Source organism: Barbus barbus (assembly GCF_936440315.1).
Source record: "Barbus barbus genome assembly, chromosome: 27".
In the NCBI taxonomy this organism is placed as follows: domain Eukaryota; kingdom Metazoa; phylum Chordata; class Actinopteri; order Cypriniformes; family Cyprinidae; genus Barbus; species Barbus barbus.
In genome coordinates this window covers 20232537-20256780 of record NC_136755.1, presented here as the reverse complement: position 1 = coordinate 20256780, position 24244 = coordinate 20232537, and the positions used below count along the sequence as shown (strand labels likewise).

At 34.8% G+C, this 24244-nt stretch overlaps 1 long non-coding RNA gene and 1 pseudogene across 2 annotated transcripts; one reads left to right on the top strand and one right to left on the bottom strand.

Annotated features, from left to right (window-relative positions):
• Positions 1-1322: 1322 nt before the first annotated feature.
• LOC306847164 lies at positions 1323-17554 on the top strand. The gene is made up of 6 exons (XR_013782133.1): positions 1323-1453; positions 1779-1822; positions 2814-2855; positions 3370-3486; positions 4440-4583; positions 16833-17554. It is a non-coding gene; the product is annotated as an uncharacterized lncRNA (long non-coding RNA).
• On the bottom strand, positions 4154-5770 carry LOC306847163 (annotated as a pseudogene). Its single transcript has 3 exons — positions 5636-5770; positions 4339-4709; positions 4154-4239 (listed from the first exon to the last, which is right to left on the bottom strand). The product of its transcript is annotated as an uncharacterized misc_RNA (transcript).
• Positions 17555-24244: the final 6690 nt, after the last annotated feature.

Below are 24244 nucleotides of genomic sequence, written 5' to 3'. Positions count from 1 at the left end.
CGAATTTGGAAAATAATCTAATTGCAAATTTTTTTTGTTTTTAAAGCTTTTTTTATATTCTGTATTATTCAACAAAGACAAGTAATAAATCATTGTATAGTATGCAGTGTTGGGCACATTACTTTAAAAAAGTAATTAGTTATATTACTAGTTACTTCTCACAAACAGTAACTGAGTTACATCATTATAAAATAAACTAATTACCAGGGAAACTAACTATTGTTACTTTTTTTTTTTTAAATGTCCAAATATGTCAAATAACTTGGATGCCCCCAATATGAAATATGTTAAATGAATGGAATGGCCACTAAATAGAATACATGATTATTATAAAACATTGTACACTAATCTACACTATTTTAATATTTCTGTGGGACAATGGGAGAGACACCTATCAAATTCAATTGATTATTGTAAATATTATCAACCCTCTACTTGGCAATAGAATCTCCATTGGCTTGTAATTTTTTTTAGTTTATAAATATCTCACTTAGCATCAGTCAGTCAAACATTATATGATATTATGATAATTGAGCATTAAATGATGATAGAACTTTAGTAATTACAATAACCATGTATGAATGCATATTTGTCATGTTGACTGAACTTAGGTTTGGTGCTTAAAATATTGTTTGTCATTTAGTGTTTCTATTTTTTTTAAAAGGGGCAAAACTACAAATAATACTGATAAGAAAACTACTACGAATTCTACAACTAATAAGAACAATATAAAACGCACTAAGGATTATTGAGCTGCTGGGTTCATGAATATTAATCAGGTTATCTGCGTTCGCTCGAACTGATTCGCTGAAATCAAAACAGGGAGGATAATAGGTGAGCGCCAGCCAATGAGATTGCCGCTTACGCATTAGTCCCGCCCACTACCGGAGAACCCGGCAGTTCTTAAAAGCTGAAGAATTCCAAAGGAACTCCGTTAATTATATAAGAGTAAACTGTGAGAAAACTTGTTTTAAGTGGATGATGTGAATTTTTTAAAATATGCTATTAGATTAACTCTTTCCTCATTCTTCCGGATCCCAGCAAAGATCATCATGGTCCCTGGAATGTATCTCTTAAGATTCTTTAAATACTCCATAATTGTGCTTCCTTCCAAACAACACCTAAATCAACCAAAGCAATGCTGAAAAAGGTTTTCTTGATTTATTTCTTAATTTATTAGCGTGAGCTGAGTCAGGATACAATATGTGGTTACAAATACCGTATTGACCCGAATATACGTCTTATATTCAGGAGCCGGTCTAGACTTTGACATGTCAGTAAAACACCCACAACATTAGGTGGCGCCAAAAACGCATAAAACGAGTGTGCCATGAAATATAATGTAATGTGTGTTGTAAAGATCGCGAATGAAAACAAAATAAAAAGAAAATGCTTACAGCGGCATGAGTCGTGACTGTCATGTTAGCCTGATGGGAACAAACGTCCTCTGTAAGTGATTTTAAAACATAACAGTACCCAGATTTGAAGACTACAATAAGATTTAATTTGTACTGTTAATAAAATTTTGGTAGGCTACAATGAGATGGATGGACTAAATGTAACATAATTCAGATGGGCTATCTGTTAATTTTATGGTATATCAAAAAGTGTATTTTTTAAATGTCATTGTTGGTACATTTTACCAGTATTTACCATACTTTCAAAACAAAAATTAAAATAGGAAAAATATGCAATATGAAAATAATTTAAGAAAAAATGTGTTTTACAGAGAGAGCGAGAGAGAGAGGGGAAAAAAACAAGATTTGGTTTTCAAAAAGCCTTTTTCCAAAAGGGGGGTCGTTTTATATTCGGGTCAATACGGGTAAGTTTAAACTGAAAGCAACGCTGTTTACAAGTTTACACAATGAAAGTATTTTCTCTATATGCAACTATACATGTGAGCATATATACACCCTTCTCCATGTTGACCTGCGTGTAAAGGTAGCTAGGTGCTTGGCCAGTCAAGCGACCAAAGACTTTGTGTTTGCCTCCAGCGTCAACAGTGTGACACTTGAGAGCATTTCTGAACAAAAATCTTATTTCCTTTTTCTACGTCTTATCCCATTTGCTCACAACAGATGGATCTGGAAAAAAGAAAGGATCTGTGTACAGAAACGGACTTTCCAAAAATAAACCTATTTTAAAAATATTAACTGAAGTAAAACAAGTGTCATGGTACCATCTGACACTATCAGTGTAATATTACCACAGCCGAATAATTTTGTAAGGACGCAAATGTACGTCAGGAAATCTAATAACTTCTTTCTAAAATGAACGCGGGATACGGGATCCATATGAACATCGATTGAATATGACATCGCGGATTAAAGTCGTTCTGTAAACGTAAAATAGATGTTGACATTGAAAAGTTATCTATAGCGTTATTCTATAGTAGGCCTATTTTAAATGACAAAGCTCGTGCACCCACCAGCGCTACGATTCGAGTTCTCTAGGCCTATGTTATATCATTTGCCAAATGAGAAACATTTCACTCACTTTAATGCGATGGCTAACTGCCAACACGTTTCACCTATCCAGTTCTCAGTTTCTGTTCAGTTCAAACCTTCTTTTCCACAAATACATCCTCAAAATCAGTCTGACCATGGTGGATGTGAATAGCCTATATTTAATTACACTTTCAGGTGTATTTTTGGAACATTGGATTTAGTAACTGGACATATGAAAAAAATGTTTTCTTGAAGTTAGATTGAAAGATTATATGTTTTGCCAGACAATACTTTTTCAGTCTTAGAATTTGGGGGCTCGTCTATTAATAACAAAATGTGTTTTATCTGTTTTGTTATTTGTAACAGGTTGTAAACTGCTCAGTTTCTGGACAATCACATTTGTAAATGGTAAGTGTTTTTTTTTCTCTTGTCTTGTAGGCCTATATTTTGCCTGACTGTTACTGCTCTTTTCGATGTGGGAGTTTGAATTTATTTGTGAAATATACTAAAAATTCATTTCAATAATTTCTCAGTGATTTTTTATTTATTTTTTTCAAAGTAAATGCAACACTATTTTAGGGCATCTTCTTACACCCATAGCAGTGTTTGTTTGTAATCTGTTTGTTATGAAAAGAAGACAATTGAGAAAATTGATCGTGTTATCCAGTTTAAACATTTGCTGATGCAGTTAGATGTTTTTGGATATAAAGTAGACCTACTTCATTTAGATTGCTATAAACGGCATTATAGCAAGAGAAGTGCTGCATGTAGGTTGTGTGAAATTTCACCTCATGAGTTTTTGTGAAACTAGTGATGGATATCTATATCATAGGATGAATACAGAAGGTCAAAAAGCTGAGAGCAAGGAAGGGTTTTGATATTGAAAACACCAGTTCTCTTTTATGTCATTTGTTCCCTGCAGGTTGAAATCACAGTCCAAGGGAAGGCTGGGTTGTCTCTTGGTTGAAAACTTAAATAAGACCTTAAAGCAAAGTAGAGAGGGATCATATATCTTCTGTATCTTGTGCACCTATATGATGTAGGTGTTTTATATCTCTTGGTTAGATGTGTGTGTTTGTTTAGCAAATTATTGGGCAAATGGCATGTCACACTGTTCCTCAGCAACCTGTAGCAGACCATCTTGTAGAGAATCAACATCAAACATTCCAGTTGATTAAAGAGTATATTTATAACACCTCAACCTCATTAAGCATTGTACTGCAGAGTGCATTTGTAGGATAAAGCTGAGTGGCTCTTTTTTACGCAGGAATGAAAAGAACATTGATGCAATTATGGGTGTTGGATGTTCAATCTCTCTTAAACATAAAGGTTCTTTAATGGTTCCATCAAGAACTTTTAACATCAGTGGTACCTTTTTCTTGTATAAAATGTTCTTTATGGTGGAAAAGTTTCTTTAGATTATTCAAATGTTTTTCAGACAAAGACAAAAAAGTAGTTTTTTTAGGAACTGATGATTGAAAGATTCTTTGAGGAACCAAAAATGGTTCCTCAATGGCATAACAGCAAAAAAAACTATTTTGAAACATATAATAACACACTGTCACCAGTGTAGTGTTATTCATAATTTACTCAAACAAGTTTACAAGCAGACAGGTACAGAGGCAAATGCATGAAGAAAATAGGAAATTCATAAAACTGGTGAACAAAACATCTCTCATAAACAGCTGTTGTTTTTGTGGGCTTCATTAATCTAAAGTTGTGTAGTCTGTGTTCTTTACAGTGTCTTCTACAGTCTTCTACTGTTTCAAGCATGTAGTCGTGGACTTGAGTTGTTAGAAATTCAATGAAATTAATACATTGTATATAAATTATATTTTTTTTAAATCACCCAAAATCAGTTTCAGTTGATACCAGAAATGTTCAAGTTTACCTTTCTTTTGGAAATGGTGATTCAGGTGTGCGTGTGTAGAGAGTCAATGCACGGAAAGGGTCTAAAGGGAATATGTTTCTCCTCCCAAACCTTTGCGGTAGGGTGGCTGAGAGTCCGGTCCCTGAGCGCGCACACATAGTGCAGGACCGGCCAAAGCGCTGAGGGAGGTTGATATTGGACTTAGCGCGTTCCCTTGGGGTCATCTGCATATCCCGCCTGAAGCGAAGGGGGAGGTTGGCATGCAGGTGTGTTGGTTTTGTTATTATGGGGTGAAGTCGCAGGATGGTGGGAAAGCTCACACGGGTGCTGGTTGGGGCTACGTTAAGAGTGAAGTCTTCTATCTCCAGACTCCAGGGAATCTCTTGAGCATTCTTTGACAACAAAAATATAGAAGAAGAAATGGTAAAAATCTGATTTAGTAATCAGTGGACTGTACTGATACACTAGTCACTGATGTCACTTTCAAACTAAGACGTTGCATTCACTATTTTTTAAATTTACAATTATTATTGGGGTTTTTTTTATTGTTATGTTTTATTTGCTCATTTCCACTATACAATTCAAATCAGAAGTATAGAGGATTCTAACAGTAGCTGGACCTACAATATTTACATTTCTTATAACTTTGCTTATTTGTTACCTTAAAGAAATATTTCTGCTTGCTCTGAACCTTTAAATGTTTGTTTTTTTTTCTTTTAATTTGGTGCAACCTAATGTAATCATGTTTGTTCAGAAATAATAGACACAGTATGAAGAAGTAGTTAAAAGACAACAATAACAGCACTGATAATTATCAAATTTTAATCAAAATAAAAAGTAAGATTAATATGAAATTTATAACTATATTATTATTTTTAAATAACATGGTGCAAGATAATTGTATTTAATAATAATAATTGAAATAAAATAAAAATAATTGTAATCAAAATAAAAATTATATATTATAAAACGTTTTAATGACATGGTACAACTTAATGTAAAAAAAATATTATTCAACAATATCATATATGAGCCTTAGAGAAAAGATAAAGAAAACATACAATAACAATAATTATCATCATCATCATTTTAATAAAAAAAAAATTACATTTGAAATTGTTATTTTGGTGCAACCCCTTGTAATCAAGTTTATTTAATCCTGTTAGATATGAAGACTTAGATCAAAGTCTATTATGTTTTGGGCAAACTATGACAGTGCATTTACTCTGTATCCACAATTCCACACATACTGTACATTCCAACCCAAAATAGTAAAAGAAGAAAAGAAAAAGAAAGAGTATTACCTAAAAGCACTTACCTCAGGAAACTGTCCCCATGTAAATCTATCAGGATCACTGTCATCAGGAAGTGGCAATCTGAGAGCCGTTACTTCCCTCAGCATGAAGCTGCTCAGAGTGCCGAGGGCTAAAAAGAGAAGAGTGAAGTAGGACATCTTACAATCGTTCGCTGAAGTCCAAGCACAATGCTGGGTTTTTATACATGTGGCCATGTGCAAATAAACATACTCACAAAGACATTCCTTATAATGCACTCACAGCATTGCATACTTAATATATTAACACATAGCACCCACCTTCATTCATTCACTAATTACCTTCTTGAGTGTTTCATAGCAACAGAGTGACAGGTCCAACTGAAAGAGTAGCAGTAGTCCTTACCAAAGGTTCCTTAGGTTTCTTAAGATGGGCCAGAAGATGAAGACTATTTTTTGAAGTGGACTTCTTTTCTGAATCAGTGTGATTTGATAACTAAACCCTGGTGGCTGGCCTTCAAATATTAATGCATTATGAGGAATTCTTAGACAGCTAACAAACAGATTTGTCCCCTCTTTGTAGTCTTATAAAGAGAAAAAAAGCAGGGAAAGGCCAACCAAAGAGCACGTAAAATAATCTCCAGGAAATATGCACCCTATTCCATCCTATATGACCAGTCAATAAATTCCATTCACATGCTGAACAAAACCTTTAGACTTGCTCCAAATTAACCAGAGAATAATTCCATGTCACAATAGTTCAAATCAGTTCATTGTGCAGCTCACCGAGACCTCAATTACCACCATTCAAGGTGGAGTAAGTAAGAATGGTCTGTTTTTTCACATAAAAGATGCATGACACATGAGGATGAATAGGAAATTGACATGCTAGAAATGTCTGGATGAGGCGTTGTAGGCCACCGAGTCGCACTGGTATTTTATCAATGGTCTGGTATTTTATTCCATCAAAGAATATTTACTAATTGCCATCACTGTCATGCAGATCAATGGCAGTAAGGTGTAGCATATTAATTATTTAATTAGTGCTATTTGGGAAAAGTTATCTACTGATGTGTAGTTTATTAGTTATGTTAATCATCATCATCATCATATAGCTGAAAGATATACATATATATAAAATGTAAATATAAAAAAGGCATTCCACGAATGCTGTTTAAAATTTTTGAACAAGGCATTTTTGAGATACCTGTTTCAAATATGTCTCCATTAACTTAAAAAGCACATTAATGATCATAGGCTATAATTAGCTGTAGATGTGCATAGCACATATTTTTAGCAGAATGCTCATATGAAATGTAATGTAACATTTAAATAAATGGGTCATAAATGCATAAATTAGGTGGTGATATCTTGGAACCCTAAATGTTAATATTCTAGATGGAGTTTATATATACAAACATTATCAAGTGGTTCGAATGAATTGATTTTAAAATGAATAATCTATTATTATATGCTTTATATCAATATGGTACATCAATTAGACAACTTTTCTGTGAAGGTCAATACATATCTTATCCAGCAGGGGGCAGTGCGACATTATGACATAAGTGATAACACAAAACTGTCTCATTGCAAGCTGTCAGTTAGGATTGTGTTTGTTTTTGTTTGTTTTTTGTGAGATTATGAGATGGATCTTATTAAAAATTTAAATATACTATATATTAGTTTTTGAAATTATGAAAAGTCAATAATATATAGCTGGGCTGCTGTTATAAATTTGTGCTGTGTATTGACACTAAGACAAACTATCATCTCTATACAATAAGCAAAATGAATGAAAAACATACTTTCCGGAACTAAGCTTTACTCATTCATAACTCTCAAATGGATAAAAGTGTTGCAGGGCATCCAGTGGCTTTGTTTTTCACCTCAATGTGCCATTCATCAGCTATTAAAATAACAATGTGGATGTTTTATTTAGATGGTTATAGGATGGAGACCAAAATGTGAATGCTTACAGTTTATTCAGACTTCAGCTAACCAGTCCCTTTGTATTTTTTCCCATCCTGTCTGCTCCAAATGATCAAAGACCTGAACAAACATCCACCCTAGATACTTAGACAAGGGGTGTAGATGGCTACCACAAGACCTTAGGGTCGTCCAATCAGATGTCTGCCGAGGTCAGCATGTTTCTGCCAATCAGGAATGAAGCGGAAGGTGCTGATGAAGGATCAGGAAGCTTAGAAAATGGTCCTTAATGACAGAGGAGGGGTGTGTTTGCACATGTGTGTTTTAGCATGCTACTATTTACGTACATGCTATATGCGATGGCTTTATCTGACAGCAGCATCTGTAGCTTTGAACTTCAGGCCTCTGCACTCATGCAGAAGTGCAATACGTATAAAAAGACGTATAAAAGAGAGAGAAAGAGAGCGATAATGTGGCTCCGCCCACATGGGGTCTTGAACTTTGACCTCTAGTCTCCTCTCTCAGCAGATTCCTAAGATGTGGCTGATGGCAGTGATGGGGTCGAGGCCTGGCATGATGGCCAGAGTAAAGTGCAGTGAGTGTGGGAGGAGTGGGTGACTGTTAACCTTTCTACGAAACTGAACTTTGACCTCTACGCTTTGCCTGAAGGTGACAGACTGAGCAACCTCCACTGTTAAAACTGGACATAAATATACTGTCGTCGACATTCGCCGCCTCACATAAAATTCAATTCAATATACACGTTAATATTACTAGATGAACAGATAACTCCTTTCTATATGTTGTTCAGGTGTCGGACACATTTATAATGTTTTTATAGTGTTTTTATGAATTTGTGAAAACTGTAATGGTAGGCCTAAAAATAATATTTCAGGGAAGTATGATTAAAAGACTAAGGAAAAAAGATTCAAGCTGCACTTGTCAAACAAACACATGGATGAGGATAAGCAGTACTCAACATTGAACTGCTCAGACATTTGATAATGGAGATGCAAACTATCCATGAAGTTGAGATGTAATTAGAACTCTTGCTGACTTATGATAGATGCATGAAAAGAGAATATTACACCCTAAATGATTAAAATGTCTCTTAAAGTTCACGAGAGTAATAAATGGTTCATGAGAGTGTTAAATTGTACAAAAATACATAAGAATATTTTATTAAGGCTTTTGAATTTTTGTATTGTTTTATGTTTATATTTTAATATCAATTTAATATTTAACTTAATTAGTTAACTTGATTTACTTATTTAATCCTTATATATACCATTCAGTCAGATTTTTCATTTAAGAAATTAATACTTTAATTCAGCAAAAACCCAAACTGATTAAGAGTGAGTCAAGTTATTTTTATTGTTACAGAAGATTCCTGTTTTAAATAAATGCTATTCTTTTGAAGTTTCTGTTGATCAAAGAATCCTGAACAAAAAATGCATCACAGTTTTAACACATACACAACAAAGGAAACATTAATATAAATATTAAGCATGTTAGAATGAAGGATATCTGAAGGATTGTGTGACACTAAAGACTGGAGTAATGGCTGTTGAAAATTCAGCTTTACAATTACAGGAATCAAATATATATGTTAACATGGAAAACATTTTTGATTGTATATATGCAGAGAATTAATAGACCTTATTCAGAAGCATTAAAAAATCTTACTGACCCCAAACTTTTGAACAGTAGTGTGCATGTAACCTTTAAATTCTGAAGACATTCTTTCTCCCACACACACATACACATCATTTTAGAGATACTTCTGCCCTCGAGTCTCTAATTCTTTGATCCTCTAAATCTCAAAAACTAAGTCTCCACTGTTATTATTACATTTAATTCTTGACAGCCAGACTTTCCATCGTCAATACCTCATGCACTACGCTGCCTAGACCAGACCTCTTAATCAAATCCCATGGATCCCTATAGAAGTATGTGTTTGCTTGAGCTGCGCAGTCAACTGTCTGTGCCATTTTCCCACTGTGTAGTGATAACATCAAGGTGTTGAAAGGTACAATCTCAACTGTTGGCACCTGCCAAATGCTCGAATGAAAACCTCTGCTACTGTGTTGAAAACGATTGGGACCGAGTGAGGACAAGGATCTAATTAAAAAACAGCTGAGACAAAAACTCTAATGCCAACTGACATTTTAAAGCGGCTCAGACAAATAAAAATCTGGGAACGAAACACTCGCTTGATTGAAATTTTATGGATGACTTAAAGCTTTAACTGAAAGCAGCCAATACACGTATATAAGAGAAGTGAACCATGAAATATCTGGGTAAGTCTAGTTATGCATAACTGTGTTTACACTGGTAAATTATGTTGTAATGTTTTTGTGTCAATTAGTTGGTGTTCATCCAAAAGCAATTTCTCAGTCTACAAAACACTAAATGTAATTGCCAGGAACATTTAACTACACTAAAGATGAACAGATTGTCAATCATCCTGGCAGTTTAGCACATCTGGAGCCGACAAACAGATGAAAGTTTAGCAGATAGATCTCGTAAAAGTAAGATGAATGGCCTACATGCATGCAGTATCACCATTAATCACAACCAAATTACTTGCAGCATAAACAATAATACAGCAAATTAAATGAACAATATCAACATTATGAACAAACATGATTTTACTATACATTTTTAAATCAACATTTACAAAAATAAATTCCAAAGAATGTTAAGAAATCAAACCTTGTTGTAAAATGCTACCGAAATATTTATTTGTAATATTTATGTGTTTTTAAATAGAAAAAGTTTTTTGTGCTTCAACTCGGCTTCCAATAGTATAAACTAGAGACTAGAGAAACCAAATTCCCTTTCTTTCAGAGTAAGCCTTTGTCAAAAATCCACCGATATCTGGGGAGGAAAGTGCATATCCAAAAACTCATATGATAAGAACTGTTGTAGCCATGCCATTTTTTTTTATTCTTGTTCAAGAGAAGCAAATAAGAAGTCAGAGAGAACACACAAAGGAACTTGTATACAGAACATTTACTGCGCAGGAGAATCACATAACAACACGCTGGGGACTAAGAAGTCATGTGTGAGTGTGTATGTGTGCGTTTAAATGGGAAGGAGAGAAATAAGCGAGAGACAAGTAGAGAGAGTGAAAGAGAGAGAGAGCAAGAGGGATTTAGTTGATGACAGGTATGACTGATGATATGTTGGGTCTACAGGCTGAAACAGTGGATGGTATCAAGGAAAGCCAAGATTAAATCAGCTGGAACACACTTACACACACACACACACACACACACAGACATTTTCCATTTACCGTCTTTGACTGCTTCACTTTAGTGTTGACTGTATCTCATAACAAATCAAATGTGCAAGACACCAAAGGCTCGCAGATTTACATTCAGGTACCAGCTGTTGGAGGTCATTCATTAATGATGTGCTATTTCTTTACCTACATGGCCATTACACAGGCACACACATACAATTTTCCCAACAGACTCGTTAGAATTCTCACACTTTCTACTAATTGGTCATTTTGAACACTGATGTCATTGTGCAAAGAATGAGGTCACAATGATTGGTCTCTGAGAGAGGGCAAAAGAGACAGACAAGAGAGAAGGAGAAAAAAAGAGAAAGACAGGCCAGGGAATGAGAGAAAGAGACAGGCATAGAAAGACAGACAAAAAGAAACAGAGTTAGGGCACAGAAAACACATTGGCTAATGGGACTGCCATACTTAAAATGTACTAATAATTATTAAACCATAGACTTGAGTTAATGTTCTTAAATTTCAGAGGTTAATAATCTTAACTGACCGGCAGATGATGGACATGTGACCTGTTTAACAACTGATTCCGAATATTTCAACAATTGATATAGCTGTAGGCTATAATTTACGGATATCTTTATAAAGTTGCGGAAAGTTTGAGAATGGTGGTGTGTTCATACCATGTCAGAAATATTAAAAATAAAAGTTCTCAAAAAATATATCCTGCAGAGCTTCAGTTGCGCATGAACCTACTGCAGAACCAGTGAAGTCCGACTCACGGACAGATGACTCGCTTGAATCGATTCATTTAACGAATCGTTGGAAGATTAGTCTGATGATGACTGACTGACCGAACTGATCAGAGAAGCGGATAGTGAATCAACATAAGATAAGTTCACACTAGGGGTGTGCGATATTGAAAAAAAAAAAAAAAGATATCTCGATTTGTTTTTGGGATTTTTTTCGATAACGATAATTAGACGATATATTTGCCGAGTGTGTTATTGTGCTGATATCTGACTACAGCTGCAGTTTTTGATATTCTTCATATTCTGTGTGGTCAGTTCACATCAGTAATATAAATTAATCTTGTCATATAAGTTTAAATGGATTTTTACCTTTTATGGGCAATTTTACCTTTAATAAAGCCATTTTTTTCTAAAAGTGTGCATCTTTTGAGTCAAATTGTTACATTTAATCATATATAAGACATTTAGGCTGTTACCAAACAAATGAAACCAGTATCAACAAAATTAATCTTTGCAGAAGTAGAATCTGAATGGCATTTAGATGTATTTACACACTGTTTAATGCCGCTCAGAGGGACATGGAGTGCTTTAACTTGCAGTTACAAAGGCATAATGTTTTGATATTTTAAACATAAAACATTTAATTCTGATATTTGAAATTATTTTAAAATGAACAGATACTTTGAATGTGAAATTAAAACCGCCAGTAGGTGGCAGCGTGTCACTGTTAACAAGTGAGTCATTGCGACTGAACCGAATAATTTAAAAGGTTGATTCATTCAGGAACTAAACATCGTCATGTTGTTCAGAGACGCAAAAAACAGTGCTGTAGCTGTTTGGAATTATTTTTTGTTGGCGAAATGGAGCAAAAACAGGCAATATTGTGTCTAAAACGTAAGTCTCTTAATGTTAACTTATTGTTTATTGAACTGTTGTATAAGATCAATATCACAATCATGCTTATTTTTTAACAAAAAACAGCACTCTTCGTGAAATTTTGACTATATGAAATTATATACACATTTTCTGCCCCCATATCTTGAATTTTGTGATCATTCTTAATGCATTTTATTAGACTGAATCATGCACACACTCTAAATGCACACGTGCTCTAGTCTAGACTTCATGTAATGAATGGGTGCACTCTGTAGGGGTGTTTTGATTGTTTTTTGCAAAATACTCGATAAAGTCAAATTGCACATCGCTTAAACAACAATTACGATATTATCGCAGACGATATGTATTGCATACCCCTAGTTCACACATTTACTGTTTGGGATTGACAGCGGTTTACTTTCTTACAGAGTCTCGAACATTTGAGCGGTGCGCAGAACACAAAACTGACAGGAACAGCCCCCCTAAAAAAACAAATTATGTATGAACGTAGCCTTATTAAGCATTTATGTAGCCTACTGGATTGAAAACCACATTATGCTGCTAAACCCAAAGAAAATCAGGGGCCTACTCTATCTGTAGCCTACGGTGGCCTAGAGAGCTCAACGCGCTGCAAATAGAAAAAACACCTGCAAATTAGGAAAACAACTTCGTCAATTTTACAACACACACGCTGCAAATGCTCACAACACAACAAAATAAAGAAACGCACTGCAAATAGAAAAAACACCTGCAAATTAGGAAAACAACTTCGTCAATTTTACAACACGCGCTACAAATGCTCACAACACAACAAAATAAAGAAACGCACTGCAAATAGAAAAAAACACCTGCAAATTAAGAAAACAACTTCGTCAATTTTACAACACGCGCTACAAATGCTCACAACACAAAAAAATAAAGAAACGCACTGCAAATAGAAAAAAACACCTGCAAATTAAGAAAACAACTTAATCAATTTGACGACACATGCGCTACAAATGCTCACAACACAAAAAAATAAAAAATGCACTGCAAATAGAAACAAACACAACCAAACAAAGAAACGCGCTGCAAATAAAATTATTTATTTTGTTGTGTTGTGAGCATTTGCAGTGCGTTTCTTTATTTGTTTGTGTTGTAAGCATTTGCAGCACCTGCTGTCAAATTAATTAAGATGTTTTCTTGATTTGCTGGTGCTTTTTCTATTTGCAGCGCGTTGAGCTCTCTCGGCCACCGTAGTAGCCTATATCTTGTGTGCAGTACTTGTTTGTGGCTATACAATTTTTTTTATAGCCATAATTCTTCTTGTAATGCAGTGTAATTTCTAAGTAGGCCTACCTACCCGTAAAAGGCTAAGTGTACTGTTACAAGAAAAAAAATAGAACAACAGCGTTTTTCTCATATTTCACTCTAAAAAGTTTTTGTTGTGTCTCAAGATCAATTATACCTCTTAATCATGATAAATCATGAAAAAGTATGGAAATCACATTCTGAAACATACTACAAAAATAACACACATTTTTAATAGCCCAGTTAACGCATATGCTGTCACTCTTTGACATTTTTATTTCTTCCTCTCAGATGTGTGAATGTTTCTGTGACTCTTTAATGAGGTAAGCAGTGAAGTAGTTTATGATTGGTTGTCTGCTGCTTTATATTACCATTATATTCTAACACTGCATCATTTCACACTATATTCTTTTAGCGTCACTTCATAACCAAGTGTTAAAAGCAGTGATAATCCTCTTTCAAAACTACAGATGTGAAACATTACTTAACCCAGAGTTATAACTGGCCTTATCATGCTGATTATAAAGATGTTAAGTTAGTGTAAATCATTTGGCAGACATTTCCACATTTGACAAATGTTTTTATACATTGCATTCAAGGTATGCATTTTTTAGATTAGTCTGTGCATCCCATAGAAATCGAACCCATGCTCTACTGGAACATGCATCATGACTATTGGCACACACTCACATACAAATAGTCTGTAGTCTCTGTATTCTATTTCTGTGACTCTATTATCTAAACTCTTTTTCATGCCACCTTTATGAGAAGTAGCGTGACATTTGCCCATTTTCTTTTCTGAAGTTCTCATTTCCAGGATGTCTGTGGTTGGCCCTGAGTACCTGAAACTAAGCCACACAGAGAGACAAAGGCACACATATGCATTATCTAACCATATCAGTCTCTCTCCTCCATCACGCCTGTTTCTCTCTCTTCCCCTTGGTTTCTCTGTCTTAGCACATGATGAAAGACAGGCTGACGCAAATGAAAGAAAGCAGGATTTGTTTTCCTCCTTTCAACAAATCTTCTGTTGGAGCTGTCAGAGTGGAAGCTCACACTTCACCAACCACTGGTCTCTCACTCCCTCTCTCTCTCACATCCGCACACAAACACACAAACAATAACACAGAAAAGGGTTTTTCCTTTACCATACACACTTGATTTCTGTGATGATCTAGGTTAGTTGCCTACTGGGTTTTTATTCTTTATTTTTCATGATTGCGAACCTCACTCACTTTCATAGGCTTTGTGGATAGCCATTTACAGAAGTGAAGACTTCTGGGAAAATAGACGAACCACAACAAGGAATCGTTATTTCTCAATGTCAGTGTCACAATGACAATGTGTGTGTGCGACTGTGGCCAAGAGTGCATGAGGGAAAGCTGCTCTCAGAAGCCCAAAACCCCACGGTCTCATTTTAACTAGGACCAGCTGACGCGTACCAGCTTGCGTGTGACTGCTCATTTCCTTCCCTGTTTTGATTGCAAGCGTGTGTATACACCCTCATCTGAGAGAAAATGGCAGCTCTCCTTCTCAAACATGGCAGCTTTCGGCAGGAGGGTTATGAGTGAAATCAGTCGGAGTTGTTGCTAATTGTGTCCACCGACGAGACGCATGTGGACATCGAAAATACAACCTTCACCTGGGAACCATCAAACCTAAACTGAGGGGGTTGCAAACTAATGGCTTCCAGACTCTCTGTGTGTGTGAAGAATAATTGAAATGGTCACATTAGCTCTTATTCTGCCAGGCATTTCTTTGGCAGCCCCTCTGAAGGACCCCAGCCCTCGTTGCCAATCAAAACTTTATTTAAGAACAAATCCCTCCTTTTCTTTTTGAAGCAAGAAAGAAAGAAAATAAAAAAATCAAATAAAGAAGATGCAAAACGAAGAGGTATAGCTATGCAATGAGCAGGAAAGCACCATGTGATGTCATGGCTCATTTTGCCGCCGCTCTCAGTCACCGGAGCCCAGGAGCCATGGTTTGATCTTCATCATCTTCATTTTTTATTTCCATATTGATGACAAAAACCGCTTACTGTGAAATTGAAGTGCGAGAATGTATGATCGGCGCACAAACGTTCGGTCCCAAATTGCATGCGTCTATGTGTGTGTGTACCTGTGAGGTTGGCGGTGAATGTTGGATGGAGATTGTATAAGCCAGCGGGAAGCCTTCTGGGTAATTTAAACATTCTACAAGCCTAAAATGGCCTGTTAGAAAATTACAGGGAGGGGGTGTTGGTTTGAAGTCCAGCACGAGAGAAGTGTTCTGGTTCTTTTCAACAGTTATATTCTGGGCATATTTTTCAGGATGGTGAGGATTTCATAAAGTTTAGTATAATTTGGCCTAATGAGGGTATTTAAGATTAGAAATTAATCCATACTATTTTGACACTCCATATTTGGATGACAGACTCTGAGTATTGTAACAAAATGTCAGAGTCAGCAATAGACTGTGTGTGTGGTCAGGCATATCAGTATGCTCGGCTGTTTAATATGACATGCATGCTGTCAGTGGCTGTATATGAATCAGTATGTGTCTCAGGCTGTGAATCTGCATACGTGTATCTTATATTTTCCCCCTGTCAAATAAATTAGGCTTCTCAAATGAGAGAAATGAGGCTTGGCATTGCCGTCATGGTAACCAGGGCCTACTGTTGTTCCTGGGGTAATGTGATGTGCCGTCTGTGCCAGATGGATGATGTTGATAAATGCTGCGGATTCGGAATAGGAAAAACATGGGAAATGTCGAAATCAAAGAGATTTGGGGTTTCTCAGGGTCTTAGGAGAAAGACTGCCGATGTTTGTGGGGTTTTTGGAGTTTGTGTGTGGTTTTCTTGCTGACAGGGATTACGTCTAAATCTTGCTTTGAACTGCTTGTTGTAATGTAACCGCTAAAAATTCAGTTTTTCATGGGTGAAAAAGTTGATCCTTATCTTGGTTTCCATCTGTTTTTCTTAGTATACACAGTATGTTTATGCAACTGTGTTGTGTAATTATGAGTTGTGTAAATGTAACCCAGCCCTCATAGTTTAGAATTGATCAGATATTTTCTCTCTTGATTTGGGTTATGCATGTGTTTGAGTGTATGTGTGTGTATTCCCATCTCTGATTGCTGTTTGTTTTATTTGCTTTGCTCCTTTAATCAGTGCTGAGGCCCCTGCAGTGAGCGGAAGGAAACCCCATCAGACAAGCCCAGTCTCCTAAGGAATAACAAAGCTACTCATCCGAACCTGTGGCTGTGCTTGTGAGACATAAGCATTACCGTCTTATTATATTTTGTTATTATATGTTATACTCGTAAAATTTGCATTAAAATGTCATTACTAGTTCAAATGTTTGGGGCCAGTTAAAATTTTTTAAGTCTCTTATTTTCACCAAAGCTGTTTATTTGAGCAGAAATATACTGAAAAAAGTAATATTGTGAAATATAATTACAATATAAATAAACTGTTTTCTATTGTAATACATTTTGAAATTAATTTTATTTCTGTGATAGCAAAGCTGAATTTTCAGCAGCTATTAATTCAGTCTTTAGCATCACACGATCATTCAGAAATCATTCTAATATGCTGATTTGGCATTCAGGAAACATTTCTAAACTTCTTATGTTGTAAACGTAATTGTTTGATAAATAGACAGTTCAAAAGTACAGCACTTATTTGAAACTTTTGTAGCAGTCAATGTAAAAGTCTTCTTTTTAAAACTTCTTTTTAAAAAATCTTACTGTCCCCAATTTGTTATTTTTTATTACTTTTGTTTTGAAAAATGAACATTTTGAGAAATACTCAACATTAGAGAATTATAATTTTGTATTTACAGGAGGACATTTTTTTTGAAACCATGATTAAAGTAAGCAATAATCTGAAGCAAATACTTTGCAACTGGATTTAAATTTGTTTGTGTGTGTATATATATATATATATATATATATATATATATATATATATATATATATATATATATATATATATATATATATATGCTAGTGTAAGAATATGAACAAAAATGGTCAATTGACATACTAGTGAAGAAGGTGTGTGTGTGTGTCTGCTGCATTACTCGAATAATCCAAGCTTCTCGTGACCATTTGTGCTGCTTTATAATTGTTCCCACCTGCAATATCAAGACATAGAGTGAGGGCAAAAAAGGTGAGTGGCCAAAATCACTCCTCTTGTCAGATCAAATGAAGTTTCTCATGACTCCCACTTTCTCCAGCTGCTCTTTGATAATCAGGAAAGATTTCGAAGCAGCCTCATGCCCTCACGGACGGCTGGTTCTTCACGGAGTGCATCAGGAGGTCAAATCTTTACTTTCTGTACAGTGTATGTCTGTGTTTGATTAGTTCACTGATGTTCAGTGTCTCATGAATGCTTATTTCTTGGCTTGTGTTTGTTGGCCTTATCATATTTAACATCTCACCTCATCAGTGTGTATGTGTGTGTGAAGGGGATGGGGTTTGCTATAGCTAAACTTAACTATATTATGGGAACATAGTAACCCTCAGTCTGCAAAGTTTAAAAAAGGTCAAATGATTTGAAAGTTTTATTATATTTTCTTTTAAGAATTGTGTAGGGTAAGGCAAAATTCAGAATTTAAGAACTGGCTCCATTTCAGTTCATGAGTGGAAATTTGAATTTGAATTAGCCACACCTTACATGAAAATGAATTTCAGTCTAAGCAGGAATGACAGGAAGAGGAATTTTCTGATTTTCTAAAAATATTAAGCACTTAATGGCATTCTGGGAATTTAAGGGTTCTTCCACCCTGGTCAATAAAATTAAAATATGCCATTTTAAAAGTTTCAAATTAATCATTAATACGGTTATACAACCAGAATGCATCAAATAGATTGAAAGTGACAGGAAAGACATTTAAAAATATAAAGATTTGAATTTCAGTTTCCACAAAAATTAGAATTAAGAACAAATGCTTTCAACATTCATAATTATAAAAAAATGTTTCAAATCAGCATATTGGAATGATTTCTGAAGTATCATGTGACACTGAAGACTGGAGTAATGGCTGCTGAAACTTTTTTTTAATATATCAAAATAGAAAACGGTTATTTTAAATAATATTTAATGAGAGTGTAGTATGTGGGAGTGTTTGAATGAAAGTGTACGGTATACAGGTAAATTATTTAGTTTTATAAATTAATGTTACATTAAATATGATTAAATTAAAACAATAATAATATAAATTAATACAAACAATAATAATACAATAATACAAATACTTTATCTATCTTTCTGTCATAAGACCTATATAACATACAGATTTCAAAACTTATACAATCTCAAGCCAATATTCAAAGTTTGCATGAACTTCATTGTCTTTTTCATGCATCACAAAAGCCAACATGTGGGGTCATTTAAAGCAGTCCTCACTGTTTAAAAGCCTCACACTATAAATCAGTTATGTGATGTTTTGTTTTAAATTGTAATAATGCTAAAAGCTTTGTGAGAGGGTTGGATTAAGGAGTACAATTTGAATATATCCAATATCATTACTTACTATCAGGTCCACCAAAGCAGCTTCAAAAATTTGTGTGTGTGGTGTGTTTGTGCTCAGGATGTGGGACCAGAAGACATCTGTGGTTTCTTATCAGCTTTTAAGATTATCACTCAAACACAAATTAAACATAATTAAGCTAATTAACCTTATTTAAAGCCCATTACAGCGGTTTAGTGCAAAAGAAACCGCTGTACCGTGGCTTTCCTGTAGCTCAAATAGTAGAGCATGGCGCTAGCAACGCCAAGGTCATGGGTTTGATTCCCAGGGAAAGCAAGAGCTGATAAAATGTAAAAACTGTAACTTGAATGCAATGTAAGTCGCTTTGGATAAAAGCGTCTGCTAAATGCATAAATGTAAATATAAATGTAAGATTGTAGAGTCATTAGGTCGCAACTCAGTTTGACACTTTTTTTCTTTCTTTCTTTCTTTCTTTCTTTCTTTCTTTCTTTCTTTCTTTCTTTCATTCTTTCTTTCTTTCTTTCAATAAAACATACTTATGTATGTTATTATGCGATTGTGGTCCTTATCCCCATAAAATACTGTACTAATGTGCACTACACTCAGAGACATATTTGTAAATGCTAAGGTAAGTTATATGCAAAATGATTCCTGTGCCAGAGTAAATATATATTTCAACCATAGATACACATGCACACTCTAAGCCATTCAAACATGAAAATACGTTATGTGCTACACAGAATGTGAGTTTTGGACTGACTGATGTTATTCTGTTAAACCATTGATCTGTCTATCAACCTCTCACCCTGGCGGCCGGTCAACTGTTCCGCCTTACACTCTCACTGTTCTGCTCTGATATTTTCATCAAAGTGACTATTATATTCTCTAGCATATCTCTGTCATCAGCAGAAATTACCAGTGTTTTTCTTTGAGTAATATGCAATCAAGTCTTATTTTAATCTTTTGTGTGGGTGTTATCATGGAGTGAGTCGTGTTTATGTTTCCATTTGCATTTCTGCCAAAGTAAAGATAGTAATACGGCTCTCCTTTTGATTTTTATTATGCACTTCTAACAGAAATCCAGAAATAAAACAGTTCCCCCGTATATCTCTCTTAATCAACTCAAAACTGTAGAAAATCAAAAAGCACGGCCCTATACCCAAAAGAGTATAAGAAGAAACACCGTCGTGAACCACAAAATGATATTTTCATTTTCTCCAATGCGTGACATTTATGTGAATCAGTGACTTCAGTTTTGTTGATGGAGGTTTTGCATCTGTTTTAAATCAGTCTGAGGTTTTCTTGTTTTTCAGCATTGGTACAAGAGAATAAGTCATACAAATAGTCACGCAAGAGGTCAGTACTTTGTTTTTTTGTTTAAAAATAGGGTAAATGAAATAGTGGAAGGTGCCAGGCGTTGATTGGCGGTTTTGATTAGATAGGTAGATGCAACTGTGGTATGAAAACACTGAGCTTGCTTGTGCAAAAATAGCATTATATACCACTGATGAATGATGTTTAGTTGTTTCTCGGTTGCTTACCAATGACATTCTCTGTAATTATGCTATGATTCAAAAGTTTGAGGTTGGAAGATTTTTTATCTTATTTATATGCTCTCCCAGGCTGAATTTTATAGCATGATGTATAATTACCATTACAAATAATTGTTTTCTGATTTAATAATTTTTTAAATTTATTTTATTAATGTGATGGCAAAACTAATTGTCAGTAGTCTTCAGCGTCACATGATCCTTCAGAAATCATTCTTATATGCTGATTGTGGTGCTCAAGAAACATTTCTTATTATTTCCAATGTTACAATGCTGCTTAATATGCATTATTAATATATTTAATATTAATATATTTTTGGGAAATCAATTTTTTTTCAGAATCCTTGGCTCAAATTTAAATCTTTTGTAGCATTTTAAACATCTTTGCTGTCACTTTTGACAAATTTAATGCATTATTGCAAAATAAAAGTAGGAATTACAAAAAAAAAAAAAATCTTACTGACCACAAACTTTTGAGGGTCAGCCTTTTTCCTCTGTTTATGCTGTTTCTTCATCGTTTTGACTCTAGATCATATAAGTAAAAGGAGGTTTGGTGTCAGGAAACTAGATTTGTAAATAAACCTGATTGCTCAAACCTCTTAGCGCTAGTAACTCTAAACCACTAACGTCATCAGCACATAAGCGTCCTTCAACACTCTCTCACACACAAACACCCAACTAATGTCTCTTTTTAGTCAAAATCACAGCCTCTCACTGCATACGCACTCGATGTTATGGGTTTTTATACTCTTCTCATATCTAAAAGTTTTTAGTTGACTCTCTGTCTGTTTTCAGTACATTTAGACAAAATAATGTTGCTGTATCCTCTGGTAATGTCATAAGTTCTGCTCCTATTTCTTTGTATACAAATTTAGCAAAAATACATTTTCTCACACTTTTTACTGTAATATTATCTTAAAACAATTTGGACATGATTTTAATGTATTTGTTAAAAAGATAAATCAAATTAAATTAAAACAAAATATGACATGAGATAGGTTAGCGATATACTTAGAATGAAGAAAACATGAGTAAAGCAGAAAGGGACAGAAAGCATCGTAGAAGACATTGGAATCATCAAGTGAGCCAAAAGAGTGTGGGAGAACGAGAGATTAAACTACGTGATGAGAGGTTAGTCTCACGGTCAGTCAGTAACCCTTATAGAGCAGGGGTGGTGAACCCTCATTGGTGTCACTCAGTTGTCAATCTAAGTGGCAGGCGAACCACAGGGGCCCGTGTCGCAGGGCGGAACTTGTCTTTCAACCACCCAGCAGCTGCTGGGATATCACGACAAGAACGGGAACACAGCCCAGCTGCCCTGACCCTTTCTTTCCCTCTGCCAGTGCCACAAACACACACACACACACATCCTGAACAACCTAGCACAATCAAAAAATAAATATATCCTACAGACACACCCTTAACACCAAACACAAACTCACGGAAAGACTAGTGCACTTCCTTCATTTTCACACACATACACAACCAGGAACACTAAATATAAATGTTTAGATGATTTATTTTCATCCATTTTCTATGCCACTACATACACTTATAACTCACATTTTTCTAGTTTTCTGCACATACATGCTCATATACACAACTGTAAAAAAAAAAAAAAGACAATGTGTGAACAAACTCGTGTTTGCAAGAAATGGGATGCAGTGATCCATATCACAATGACAACAGAGATGACATATGGCTGTATTGTCTGAAAAGAAACTAACCCTTTTTTAATAAACTGTAGTGAGGATGTGGGTGTGTTTGCTAGACATTGGAATGGTATCAATATAGTTTTTTTTCTCATTAAATAAAAACAAAAATATATGGTTTTGTGAGGTAAAAAAGAAAAAATGTGAGCAAAAGAGGACGTATGGATCTATAGAGGAGTCTTAGCTGGAGTAGTGTGTGTGTGGGGGACCCGAGGCCCCTTTTCCAGCTGCTGTCTTCACTTTTCTTTTCTTCCTTTGACTCTCTTTTGTGCTTCTTCCTTTTCTTTACATCCTTCTTATGGGTGCTGATTTTGCAGACTTCTAGTCTTTGAAAGGCTGCTCTCAATGAACCTCAGAGCAAGAAAGAGACTGAGAGGAAAGAGATTGAGATGTTTAATTCAACTCGTCTAAGCATACTGACTATACATGCTTATACTGTCTGAATGTAAATTAATTATTAATTACAACTAAAAAGGTGCATTCAGTATTTTTACCATTTATGTACAATGAAAAGTATGATACTTTTAAAAATGTGTTTAAAATTAATATCAGTATCCTATTAAAAGCTGTTTTATTCTACATAGAGCAGATTGTTTCATATGGGGCGGACTTACTGAGATCACATGACCAGCGAATACTAGTTTACCTCAGTGACTACTGGTTATTAGACACTTTCGCTCATGGAATAAATCAATCATGGCTTACTGAAAACTGAGATACACCAGCACGAGTAACTGAAAACATTTGCTTTTGTGTTATGCTACATTCACGCCACTATTCAAGTGCAACAAAATAACTCAATTCACCTTTAAACCAAAGAAACAGCTGAAAAGCTCATAAAAACACATTGTTCAAACAAATAGTATGCAACTATTCATGACACCATCTACACTACCATTCAAAAGTTTAAGGTAGATACGATTTTTTTTATCTTTTATGCTCACTAAATATTTAGTATTAAAAAAAGTGTATTATTGCGAAATATTATTAAATTTAAAATAATTATTTTCTATTTTAATATATTTTAAAATGTAGTTTATTCCTGTCACAGCAAAGCTTAATTTTCAGCATCATTACTCCAGGCTTCAGTGTCACATGTTCCTTCAGAAATCATTCTAATATGTTGATTTTCTGGTCAAGAAACATTTCTGATTATTATCAATGTTGGAAACTACAGTTGTGCTTATTGTTGTGTAAACTGTGATACATTTTTAAGGTTTATTTGATGAACTTTTACAAGAACAGAAATTTTAAAAGAACAGCATTTATTTAAATTAGAAATCCCTTGAAACATTACAAATCTCTTTACTATGTGTCCTTGCTGAATACAAGTATTAATTAAAAAAAAAAAAAAAATTCTTACTGACTCCTAACTTTTGCACTGTAGTGTACATAACTAACCCATCGTCTGTGTAATGTCAAAATGTCTACTGTAAATCTTGACTTTAAAGAGCTAACAGTCTTGGATCTTAATCCAATAAAAATATTTTATTTTGTCAATTCTCATGTATGTCCACATTCATTTTTTTCTTCTTTGTCACAGTACATAAATGTCTTTGGGTTTGTTTGCAAGTTTCAGGTTCAACTGTAAAATTACTTGAGTGTCTGGTTATTCTCTTGACAGCTACTTGATGATGGCTTAAGTACATATTTTCAGGGATCTAGGTAAAGTATAAGTCACATGTGCTTGTCAGGGCATTCAGAAATAACAGAGCTGACACAATTGCTGCTGGACCGGCCGACATTTGAGAACACAGGGATCCTGTGTGTGTGTGTGTGTGTGTGTGTGTGTCTGAGTTTCAGTGTTTTAAGAAAAACATTAAC